Source organism: Petaurus breviceps, unplaced genomic scaffold, assembly GCF_028583685.1.
Source record: "Petaurus breviceps papuanus isolate PSGF00001 unplaced genomic scaffold, PetGlider_PUasm1.0 225, whole genome shotgun sequence".
Classification (NCBI taxonomy): domain Eukaryota; kingdom Metazoa; phylum Chordata; class Mammalia; order Diprotodontia; family Petauridae; genus Petaurus; species Petaurus breviceps.
The window spans coordinates 3,123,066-3,133,826 of NW_027185889.1; the positions used below are offsets into that span (position 1 = coordinate 3,123,066).

General features: G+C 36.0%; 1 pseudogene; it reads left to right on the top strand.

Annotated features, from left to right (window-relative positions):
* Window positions 1-6,376: 6,376 nt before the first annotated feature.
* On the top strand, window positions 6,377-10,306 carry LOC138166571 (ribonuclease P protein subunit p25-like protein; annotated as a pseudogene).
* The last annotated feature ends 455 nt before the right edge of the window (window positions 10,307-10,761 follow it).

The window sequence follows — 10,761 nt, forward strand, 5'->3', positions numbered from 1 at the left end:
AGATAGATAGATAGATAGATAGATAGATAGATAGATAGATAGATAGATAGAATCACCAACTAACTATGGTAAAGATAATAAAGATAGGAACTTGAGAACTACTGAGAGCAATTTTTTTGGCCTCAGAAAATTCAAAGCAAGTGGTCACCAGTCCTTTGATATGTTTCTAATTCATTTTCTGAAGCCTTCCCCTCCCTGATCTTCCTTTCTGGAGCTGCCCTCTGCAGCACCCCATCCAAGATATTTACAAACTGAATAGCCTACATTTCTCATTTTTAAATTATATGCTAAATGTTGCTGATGGGGGAAAAAATAGGATTCATGCAAATAGTTAATGTTGCAGAGGAAAGATCCATTAATGTAAACAGAAAACTCAAGGAAGGATAATTCATGCAGACACAATCAATTAGCCACTATTTTCAAAGGCAAAGATCTGACACAAAACAATCCTCAATCATCTTAATTTCACATTCTATATGAGGATATTTGATGATAACAAGAGGGACTGTAGAATCCTCTATTTTGAGGTGATTTAAACCCAGACAGAAAATTGGGTTGGTAGATGGAACAGAAGGAAATAAACAATATGAGAGGCAGTAAGAGAAAGAAATATAGGTTGATAAGTTATTCATACAGTGATATCAACTTTCATCCAGAACATAAAATACGATACAATTCAGGGTGGCTAGGTGGTTCAGTGAATAGAGCACTAGGCCTGGAGTCAGGAGGACCTGGGTTCGAATCCGGCCCCAGGCACTTAAGGCAAAAACTAACCATGTGACCATGGGCAAGTCACTTAACCCCAATTGCACTCCCCCCAAAAAAGCAAAAAAAAAAATATATATATATATATATACATATATATATATATATGATACAATTCTATTATCAACATATAATTTTTTATCTTGCCCTTTCCATAGAAAATCAGTATGTGATATACTTTGAGAATCCAAGAGAACTAAGTAAAAAACTACTTGAGACAATAAATAAATTTGGCAAAGTTGCAGAATATAAAATAAACCCTCAGCATTCCTATATATTTCCAATGAAATTCAACAACAAGAGATAAAAAGAGAAATCCCATTTAAAGTTACTGTAGACATTATAAAATATCTGGGAATCTACCTGTCAAAATAAACCCAGGACCTATATGATCACAACTACAAAACACTTTTCACACAAATAAAGACAGATGTAACTAATTGGAAAAATATCAATTGCTCATGGCTGGGTCGAGGTAATATAAGAAAAATGACAATTTTACCTAAATTAAATTATATATTTAGTGCCATACCAATCAATTTACAAAAAAAAAAACTACTTTATAGAGCTAGAAAAAATAGTAACAAAATTCATTTGGAAGAATAAACAGTCCAGAATATAAAGGGAATTAATGAAAATAAATGCCCCGGTGGAAGGTGGACTGACTAGATATAGCAGATTTCAATCTGTATTATAAAGCAGCAGTCATCAAAACTACTTCATACTGGCTGAGGAATAGAGTAGAGGATCAATGGAATAGATTAGGCACAGTAGATTCAGCAGTCAATGACTATAGTAATCTATTGTTTGAGAAACCCAAAGACCCCAGTTTTGGGGATAACAACTCACTATTTGACAAAAATTGCTGGGAAAAGTGGAATATAGTATGGCAGAAACTGGGCATAGATCATTATATAACACAATATACCAAAATCAAGTCTAAATGGGTGCATGATCTAGGTATAAAGGTTGATACTGTAAGCAATCTTGGAAAACAAGGAACAGTTTACCTGTCAGATTTGTGGAGAGGGGACAACTTTATGACTAAACAAGACTTAGAGAGCATTATAAAATGCAAAATTGATAATTTTGATCACATTAAATTGAAAAGCTTCTGTACAAACAAAAGCCAATGTAACCAAGATTAAGAGGGAGGTGGGAAATTGGGAAAGAAGTTTTACAACCTATGACTCTGATAAAGTATTCATTTCTAAAATATACAGAGAACTGAGTCAAATCTATAAGAATACAAATCATTCCCCAATTGATAAATGGTCAAAGGATATGAACAGGCAATTTTCAGGGAAAGAAATTAAAGATATCTATAAGCACATGAAGAAATGCTCTAAGTCACTATTGATTAGAGAAATGCAAATCAAAATAACTTTGGGGTACCACATCTCAGCAGTCAGATTGGCTAAGATGACAAAACAAGAAAATGACAAATGCTGGAGAGGATGTGGGCAAATTGGAACACTAATGCATTGCTGGTGAAGTTGTGAACTGATCCAAACTTTCTGGGGAGCAATCTGGAATTATTCCCAAAGGGCTATGAATAATTTCATACCCTTTGACCCAGAAATACAACTTCTAGGTTTATATCCCAAAGAGATCATAGAAGTGGGAGATAGACCCATATGTACAAAAATATTTATAGAAGCTCTTTTTGTGGTAGGAAAGAAATGGAAATTAAGGGGGTGCCCATCAATTGGGTAATGGCTGAACAAGTTGTGGTACATGCATGTTATGGAATGCTATTGTGCTATAAGAAATGAGGAGGAGATGAGCTTCATATTTACCTGGAGAGCCTTATAGGAACTGATGCTGAGTGAGAAGAGTAGAACCAGGAGAAATTTGTAGACAATTACAGATACAACGTATGTGTGATGACCAACTTTGATAGACTAGACTTTTCTCAGTAATGCAGTGATACAAGTCAATCCCAAAAGACTCATGATGGAGAGAGATGTCTACATCCAGAGAAAGAACTAGAAAAAACTGAGTTTGTATCCAAATTGAAGCAAACTACCTTATCTTTTTCCTTTTCTTGTTTGGTTTTATTTCCTCTTTACCATTTTTCATTCCATTTGATACAATCCATCTTTATAACCTGACTAATGTCTAATGTGAAAGTATTTACAGATCCTGTACTTGACTGTATGCCACCATGGCAGGGGGGAGGGCGACAGAATGTGAAACTCAAGGAACTGTGGAATTGAATCTTGTAAACTAAAAGCAAAGAAACAAATTAATAAAAAATTTTTAAAGAAAAAAAGAAAATCTGTATATGACATAATAGCTTAGACTGATATGGGTAATTACACAGAGTGATATGTTGAAAGCAGGTTCTCCTTCTCAGCCTAAGCATCTGTTACTTTTCTAACCAGCTATATACATCAGCATGAATAATACCAAATATGTTTTAATGTTTCCCTTTAAATTATATGGGAGGAATAGAGTGAAGAGGGAAAGGAAATGAGGCTGAAGATACCCAGAAGAAATAGAGAATGCAAAGTATTTCAAAGGATAAAGTATTCATTATCACAGTAAAAGGGGGATTTGCTTGGTCCCAAAGCATACAATGAGAAATAATGGATGGAAATTACAGCTAGGTAGATGATTTAGCTGTGTATAACAAGGAAAAAGAAACTTCCCCTAAATTATAACTATCAAGAAAAAGAAATGACTGCCTAGGGAGCTTTACCCTGGTTAGAGGTCTTCAAGTAAAGGCTGGATTGAAATGATCTAGAGGGAATTGTTATTCAGGTGTAGCCTAGATGAGATAACTTCTGCACTGACAAGTCTGAGTTCTGTGATTCTATCTTGAAATGCTCCTATCTAATGAGATATCCAAGTAAAGTGCTTTGCAAATTTCAACATGACATGGATAGATAATTAGATAGATGATAGATAGAGAGAGAGAGATAAAATATTGTATATAAATTCATTCTGATTTTTTTAATCATATAAATTTATTTCTTTCAATGGTTTAGGAAAAGATAGGTTGATTGTGAATACATTTAAGATGTTTGAGGACTATGTGATTGAGTGAAACTACAATGCTTTCCCCATAAATATGCCATTTACATCCCCCATCAGAGAGAGAAAAATGGACGAAATAGAATACTTACATGGGTCAATACATCAAGTTCTCATGATATAATCTTAGAAAGGACATTGTTGTAAAAGCATTAATATCTAGGCAATGCATTTCATCAATGATTTGACTAATAATTTCATCCTGTTAAGCTGCTAAAAGTAAGGATGCTTAAGTTCATCTTTCTCTGAATTTTATTGGATTTGCTTTTGTTCACTTAGCTTTCACAACGGTACCATTAACAACACCAAATATGCAGGCACCTGACTGAAAAGTACATTTTTTGTCCATTTCACTAAGCTTCCCACTGAAGAATGACATTATTGCAAAAATCAAAAGGACCATGTGATGTTTTCAGAAAACACTAAGACTGAAATCAGAAGCCAAGGCTAGAATGTTCAAAATCAAAACTCTCATTCTTTCTGATCTACTGTGTTTCTTTGCTATATGAGAGTGAATCCTAACACTTTCAGCACTTTCAGTTAGACATTAACAGTATTTTAATTTGAGGGATATAACATTTACGAATATTTCATTAGTTGACAAATTAGTGAGTAACTTGCTATTGGATTTCAGGTATTTTTGCTAATTTCTGAAAAATTTGGATGCATTACAATAAATATTACATCTAGTGAAATAGCTGTATTTTAGGTAGATTTTATAACCTAGTTATATTCCTTTCAAAGAATGAGCCCTTATCCCCTTCTACTCCGCCACTTCAAAGTGGTGATCTATCACCCATTTTTAGCTTGATCCTCATTTCTTATAAGTTGTTGCTATTGTTGTTTCTAAAAATCTGATCTTATTTCTCATAAATACCTATAACTGACCCAGGTGTGTTTATTTTCTAGATCAGAGTCTACAGGTAGGTTACCTTGTGGCATTTATTATATTTCACATGGCATATAACATAACTTCATATCTAGCTGGGGAAAGGTATATTTGGGGTTGGTAAAGCCTCATCATGAGGGTTGCTGACTTGTGGTTTATTTCCTCTGAGCTGAAGTTTAGTTTTTAGAAGCAGCTAAGTGGCACAGCAGATCGAGTCAGAAGTCAGAACGACTTGAGTTCAAATCCAGTCTCAGACACTTACTAGCTGTGTGACCCTGGGCAACTCATTTAACCACTCTCATCTTCAGTTTCCTCATATATAAAATGGAAATAATAACACATCTTACAGGGTTGTTGTGAGGATAAAATAAGGTTTTTTTGGGAAAACTTTCCACTTTGCAAGCTTCAGAGGAGTATAGAAATGCTAGTTATGGTTATTATTATTATCATTTATTTTGTGAATGATTCTGAATTCACAAACAACATGAAACCATGAATTAAGTGCTCACCTGAATATCTCGGGCAAGAAAGAGATGGTTTAATTATAGTGACGTGTATAGTATGTGCATCTTGGATCAGTACTTTCCCTTCCCATCTCTCCCACATTCCTATTCTGCCTAGGGAGATGGAGGGGAGAAATGGATAGTTGCTAGATGGAAAGGCCTCACCTTGTGTAAGTAATTCCCATTAGGCAGAGTGGGAAATCTCCCCCCTCTGCTTATTTCTGGTTTGATATGAGAATGAAAAATGTCCTGAATACTGGTATCAACAGTGATAGAGATTATAAAAGTAAAGCCCCCACAAATAGCCTAATTAGAGGTTTTGTTCCTGAAAAGTTCAGTTTTAACACCAACATGTGGCTCCAAATTGTTTGAATGAGCATAGAATCACTTAAATGGAGGAGCTGAAATACCACTGAGATACTATATCCCAAAGACATCCAAAAAAGGGAGAAAGGACCTATTTATACAAAAGTATTTATAGCAGTTCTTTTTGTGGTGACAGAATTGGAAATCAAATAGATGCCCCTCAATTGGGGAATGGCTAACCAAATGGTGGCATGTGATTGTAATGTAATATTATTGTGTTGACAATACATCCCTAACAAGCAGGATAATTTCAGAAAAACTTAGAAAAACTTACATGAACTGATATATAGTGAAATGAACACACAACATTGTACATAGTAATACCAATATTGTTAGGTGAAGAATTGTGAATGACTTAGCTATTCTTAGCAATACAATGATCCAAGGCAATCCCAAAAGACTAATGATGAAGTATACCTTCAGAGAAAGAATGAATATAGACTGAAGCATATTGTTTTTCACTTCCTTTCATTTTTTCTCTTATTCAAGTCTTCTTGTGCAAAATGACTAATATAGAAATTTTTTTATATAATTTTACATTTGTACCCTATATCTGACTGCTCATCTTCTAAGGGAGGGGAGATGGATATAATTTGAAATTCAAAACTCTAAATAAAAATGTTTCAAAAAATAAAAGATTGTCCGAGTCATTTACAAGAGGAAACCAGTGAGATTTCTAAATACCAAAGTTCAATGGGACTTTCTTGGAAGTCTAAGGCAAAATCACGATAAGTAAAATTAAAAGAAAAAATTTGATGAAGCAATTTTTATGACATATGCATATTCTGACCCAAAAATCATGAATTGGGCAAACATGATGGTAAAGGGCTAGGAGATCTTAACCTGTGAAATAAATTTAAAATGTAAGCTCTGTAGAGACAGGAATTGTTTTTCCCCTGCTTTGTATGCACATGAGTTAGTATAATGGCTGGCAAATTGTTGCCACATAATACAGGTTTTTGATTGATTCCTATGGCTTGCTTGATTACATCTAGCTGTTAATAATTACAACCTCAAAATTAGACTACCTAGACTTGAAACAAATTGTTTTGAGATATGGTAGGTAGCCCCTCCCTGGAGGTCTCCAAGTAAGTATTAGATGAATTCATGAATGTTAAACAATAGAAGGAATCCATTTGCAAGTACAGGTCAGACCAGAGGGTCTCTGATACATGTTCCAACACAATTCTTTGATTCTTTGAGACTAGTGGAAGTTTAAGCTAGATGAGGTTATTAAATCTGCAAATCATATGAAGCTAACAGGGACAGCTAATATATTCATTAGGTGAATAATCATGATCCAAATGATAATGACATGATGGAATGATATACCAAATGAAAATTAGTAAGGTTAAACAGAGGCCTGTAATAGGATTTTTAAAAATCAACTGTACAATTACAATACAGGGTAAGTAGGGATAGGTACGTTATCTGAAAACATTTAGATATATGTGGGAGAGATCATGGCAAGGCAAAAATATCTTTGGTGGGCTTGTAAATTGATCTAACACTTATGAGAAGTTACTGAAATTATGCTCAGAAAATGAGCAAAATGTCCATTACTTTAGACCCAGACATATCACTGCTAAGTATATATCACAAGGAAATTAAAGATTAAAAAGATGCATCCCATATACACCAAAATATTCATACCAACATTTTTTTGGTAATAGCAAAGCATTGGAAGATGTCCATTTATTGGCACACTAATCTAATGGATCTTATTACAGTGTAGGAAAGAATGAATATGAAAAATGCAGAAATGCATGGGAAGATGTATATGGACCCATGTAAAGTAAAGAAGGCAAAACTAGGAAAACAATATAAAACAATAGCAATAAAATGGAAATAGAAATTAAAACAACAAAATATAACTAAATGCCATATGGTCATAATGATCAACATTACTCCCAAAGATTAAAGGAAGAAAAGAACTCTTTCACTTTTTTTTTTTCACAGAGGTTGGAAAGTGTGTGAAACATTGAATGTACTTTGAATCTTGTTTGAGGTGTTGATAATTTGTGTACTGAATTGTCTCCCTTCATTCTCCCTTTTTTATAAAAAATGTGACTTTCTGGATATGGGCTCATGGAAATGAAAATTCTGTAAAAACAAAGGTCGTCTCTTCTTTGTTCTATAAGAATCTAACTTGTATCATACTTATTTGTTTGCCATGATGTAATCACACACCACTTAAGAACAGGGGCTATTTAGCTGTTTGTTTGTTGTTTATGCTTAGTGCTCAGCAACTACCTTGCACATAGTAGTCAAATTTTAATTGACTTTTTTTATACCATGAATGTAGCACTGGTTGAATATACGAAAAACTATCAGGATATCAATAACAAACCAAAAAGAAATCATGATTATCCCAGTAGATACAATTTTTTTGACAAAGTATAGCACCCATTCTTACTAAAAAAAAACCTACAGAGCATAGCAGTAAATGGAGGTTGCCTCAGAATTATAAGTAGTATCTATTTAAAATCATCCACAAACATTGTCTATATTGGGGATAAGCTAGAAGCCTTCCCAATAAGATCAAAGGTGAAATAAGGATGCACTGGGGCAGCTAGGTGGCACAGTGGATTGAGAACCAGCCCTGAAGTCCGGAAAACAGGAGTTCAAATCCAACCTCAGACCATAAACTTGACACTTACTAGCTGTGTGAACCTGGGCAAATGTAATGGGAATGCAAATTTGGAAGATCTTCCCTGCCCCTAGGCTAAAGTGCACCTGAAGCCTGGGGTGGGAGGCTTGTTTTTCAGTAGATACTTTTTGATTGGCCAGTGGGTCAATAAAGTTGTTACATTCTCTGAGCCAGGAGAAGGCTATATAAGCCCTGATGTGAGGCTTTGTTTGGGGGCTCACTTTGAGAAGTGTTCTATGATTTGATATGGATTCTGGGAAGCCGTTGTCCTGAGCCCCCCGGCTTTGAAAAAACCCAGATGTTGATTTGGTATGGATGTAATGGCTGGACAGTTTGGAAAGCTGTCTACTTGATCTGTTTCTGTCTTGATAATTCTGCCTGTATACTTTGAAGTTCGGGGTGCTGAACTTTTTCCCCTGACCAAGGTAAACGATATACGTCTGACTGATTAAAGTAAGCTTGTTAACCCATTTTGAGTTGCTTTCCTTTATCAAAGCAGATCCAAGAACCTGTGGTGGCAGCAAACCCTGAGGACGCTTGGGGTGCTTGCTGCTACAGCAAGTCACTTAACCCCAATTGCCCAACAAAAAAAACAAACAAAAAAATAAGGATGCCCATTATCACCACTATTATTCAATGTTGTACTAGAAATATTAGCTCTAACAGTAAGAGAAGAAAAAGGAATTGAAGGAATTAGAATGACCAGAGAAGAAACAAAACTACCACTCTTTGCACATGATATGATGGCATACTTAGAGAATCAACTAAAAACTACTTATAATAATTAACAACTTTAACAAAGTTGCAGTATATTAAACAAACCCACATAAGTCATCAGCATTTCCATATATTACAAAGTCCAGCTGCAAGATAAAGAAATTCCACTTAATATAACCTCAAACAATACTTGAGAATCTACCTGCCAAGAAAACACAGGAACTATATAAATAGATTTACAAAAAAAATTTTTGACACAAATAAAGTCAGATTTAAACAATTGGAAAAAATATCAATTGCTAATGGGTAGGCTAAACTAATATAATAGAAATGGGCGTTCTACCTAAATTAATTTACTTATTCAGGGGCATACCAATTAAACTACCCAAAATTATTTTATGGAGCTAGAAAAAAATATTAAAATTAATCCGGAAGAACAAAAGGCCAAGATCAAGTGAATTAATGAAAAACAAAAGTAAAGGAAACTTGTCTAGCCATACCAGATTTTAAACTATATTATAAAGTGGGAACTATTTAGTACTTGCTAAGAAATGGAGTGGTGGATCAATGGAATAGATTAATTACACAAAACACAGTAGAAAATGACTATAACAAAAATAATAGTAATATACTATTTAGTATATGATTTGGTGATAGTAGAGTAATATATTGTTTGGATAAACCCAAAGACACCAGTTTTGGGGATAGCAAATCACTATTTGGATCTTGATTCCCCAGCGTGAGAGGTCCCTGGTGGCGGGAGGAGGTGGAGGCACAGTGAAGGTCCCTGGACAAGCAGTGGAGAATTACCAGAAGGCAAGCTCTATAAGGAAACCACTGGTCCCCCCAGTGCCAGGTCTTCCTTGGAAATGTGGATGTGGGATGGCAACAAGATCTGTAATCTCCCGGGCTTTGCACTGGGCCAGCTGGAAAGCAAATCCACATAGAGAATAGTATTCGCTTGGTGCAGGCCTTGCCTGTGCAGAGATCTTGAAGCACCATCTGCCTGGCTTGCATCAGCTCACCAAACTGTAGTTCCAGCAGACTGAGGATTCCTGGGTCCCTGTAGTGCCCAAGGCTGGTCTGGACCCACTTACTGTACACCAATATGTGCAATCTGTGTGGCTTCTGCTCCAGCAAAGACCCCTTGGACCCCAATGAGGGTGGCTACCAGCCCCCAGGCACTCCTCCTGGTCTGGGACAACCTTTACCCAGAAACCCCCACATACCACTCAGGCCAAGAGGCAGGGTCCCCGGGCCTCAGGGCATTCTCAAGGAGGTGGAGAGGGGACCAGAGGAAAGACCCTCAGGAGACCCTCATCCCCTGAGTGGAAAAGCATTGGGTACAGATTCAGAAGTGCTTTCCAGGAAGTGTAGGACAATATTGAAGTCCCCATTGCTGGGGCGGGGGCGGGGGGGTCCAATGACTCCAATCTTTTTCCCACCTCTCAGGTAACAGGTAGAAATGAACACATGACTCAGGAGTAGACATGTTGATAGCTACTCTGAAGCTTCCTGTGTTTGGTCAAAGAAATTCTCAGCTCTTTCTCCCTCTCCCCCTTCACCTCCCTCAAGAGTATTACCACCAGTTTTAACAACTTCTTGCCACTATTTAATTCCTTGGACTGGAAATATAAGGTGGCTTTCCCCAGGAAAGGAAGTGAGGAGTTGGGAATAAAAGTTTCATTTATACCAAGAAAAAAAAATCACTATTTGACAAGAACTGCTGGGAAAAGTGGCAGAAGTCAGTCGTAGACCAACATCTCACACTCTATAGGAAGATAAAGTCAAAATGGGTACATGATTTAGACATAAAGGGTGATACCATAAGT